This window comes from Gekko japonicus, unplaced genomic scaffold (assembly GCF_001447785.1).
Source record: "Gekko japonicus isolate JY-2015 unplaced genomic scaffold, Gekko_japonicus_V1.1 scaffold1115, whole genome shotgun sequence".
Taxonomy (NCBI): Eukaryota; Metazoa; Chordata; class Lepidosauria; order Squamata; family Gekkonidae; genus Gekko; species Gekko japonicus.
This window is the reverse complement of record NW_015176484.1, coordinates 462,033-464,614: the sequence shown is the minus strand read 5'-3', so window position 1 is coordinate 464,614 and position 2,582 is coordinate 462,033.

The window sequence follows — 2,582 nt, the reverse complement described above, 5'->3', positions numbered from 1 at the left end:
CCCACCCGCCCGGCTCCGAGGAGGTGGCGGCGCGGCGGCGGCGAGGCCAGCTACAGAGCGTTCCCTGCGCATGCCCCACGTGTGCACAAACCTCCCCCTCCCCCCCAAGTGCCCCCGGAGCGTGGATTTAGCGATCCGCACTCACGGGGGCAACTTCGCTATTAGTATATAGATGGGGGCGGAGTCGCAAAAACAGCAGGCCCACATCCTGAAGTCCACGGGAGCATGAACAGAGCTCATTCAAAGCTCACCACCATCTCCAGAGAAGCCCCCCTCCACTGTGAGATTAGGGGGATCCCTATGCTTTTTAGCCTCAAAAAAAAAAAACACAACCAAACCCAAAAAACCTGCTGCTTGCAACACATGGGATCATAGTTGTGGAAGAGACCTCAAGGGTCATCTAGTCCAACCCCCTGCATGATGCAGGGAATTCACAACTACCTCCCCCCCACACCCCCAGTGACCAATGTCACCCCCAGAAGATGACCAAAAACCTCCAGGATCCCTGGCCAAACTGGCCTGGAGAAAAATTGCTTCCTGACCCCAAAGTGGCAGTCAGCATTCCCCTGGGTGTGCAACAAAGGGCCACGAGAACGAAACACTGATGCATCCCTTCCTGCCCTCCCTCTCATGATCTGCCTAAGTTCACAGAATCAGCATTGCTGAAAGACGGCCCATCTAGCCCCTAAGGAAGCAATTCTTCCATCTAGAAGGCTTACATGTGACTTACAAATGAGCATGTTCACGACTTCTGTTCCTGTCCAGCGCTCGCTCCGGCTGAACTCAGCACCTTCTAGGTGTGAGCAAATGCACAGCCAAACTGAAAGACTCAAATCATCTTTATTGAACTTTACATGCATTCAGAAGATCATTTAAGGTAAAGGTAAAGGTTCCCTTGCTCAAAAGCCAGTCAAATCCGACTCTAGGGTTGTGGTGCTCATCTCCGTTTCAAAGCCGAAGAGCCAGCGCTGTCCAAAAACATTTCCATGGTAATGTGGCCGGCATGACTAAACACTAAGGCACACGGAACGCTGTTACCTTCCCACCGAAGTGGTACCTATTTGTCTACTTGCAATTTCTTGCTTTCGAACTGCTAGGTTGGCAGGAGCTGGAACTAGAGACGGGAGCTCACTCCATCATGCGGCACACTCGGGTCTCGAACTGCTGAACTACTAACCTTCCACAGCCTGCACTTCAGCGTCTTCACCACTTGAGCCACCGCAGCTCCTAGAAGATCATTTACTCACCATCTAAGCTGATAGCTGGGTGGAAAAGTTACACCTTGTGATCTAGGTCAATACTATAGCTGTAGTGAGAAAGAGATGAGTTTCCCCCTCTCCTTGTGGTAAGGACAGACAAAGAAAATGGGAAAGAACTATAAAATTCCTGTCTTCGTGTCTCTGAGCTCAGGAAATTACCCTTAATGAGCCAGTCAGAGGGATGCCTTTGGGACACCTAACTGGGGACTACAATTCCCATGGGCAACTGCTCTTAAAGATACACAACAGTTTCACTAAACTACTACTACCTACAGTTAACGCTGACTGGGGGCAGCACAACTTCAAATCATGTGCCTGTGCTTGTTGGTCTGGTGTTGCTTCCTCGAATCCAGCCTGGGTCTGGACAGTCTGTTTTAGCCCCAAACTCCCAAAGAGAGTGTCATGTTTCTCCAACAGAATAATGTGGTGGTGGCTGTTTAAACAGAGTTCACTCTCCAGCTACTTAGAAGTCTATTGTGGCGCTTCTGCCCATCTCGGTATCTAACCGCTGGCTGTGAACGTACTGTGGGAAAACTTTGCCTTTCATCTGTCGGCTTTGAAGACAGCATTTATGATTCAGGTTATGATTTTCATTGTCAGGCTTTACTTTACATGGTTCCCCGTAGAGTCGTGCTTCACCTACCTCGTAGCTGCAAAATAATGTGTTACGCCCCGTGCAATCAATATTCATCACCAACTACTTTACCTCCCCCCCAAAAAAACCTTGTATGAAGAAAGCAAACATATCAGAGTAAAATAATGCCAACTATATACAATTTCCCAGAATCGAGGATTTCTAGAACTAACAGGAGTATTTGATTGGACAGTAATAACCTCACGTTCTGCCTTTGCCCTTACAGCCCCTTATGTATGGAACCATTTTCCCCTTGATCTTTCATCTTCAGACTATTGGGATATTTGGTTGCATTGTATCTTCAGAGAGACCTGCAGAGACATGTGTCTCCGTTAGGGATGGGCACAAACCCATAAATGAACTGCAGTTTGAGCACGGACCAGGCCTGTTCGTGGTTTGCAAACTGGGGTTCGAGAGAACTGCCTCCCATGATCTGCCCATGAACCTCCATGGAGGTTTATGAAGTCCGTGCAAGGGTTCAGAGGGCATTTAAATACCCTCGGAGCTTACTTCCTGGAAGTGAGCTCTGAAGGCATGTAAATGTCGTCAAGAGCCCACCACCCGGGATGTGACCATTAAAGTGATTTTGGAGCCCACCTCTAAGGCCAACCTTTGGAGCTCAGTCAAGTCAGGCTGCCCGACTCCACTGAGCTCCCAGAGTGAGCTCCGAAGGCTTTTATGGGCCTTAT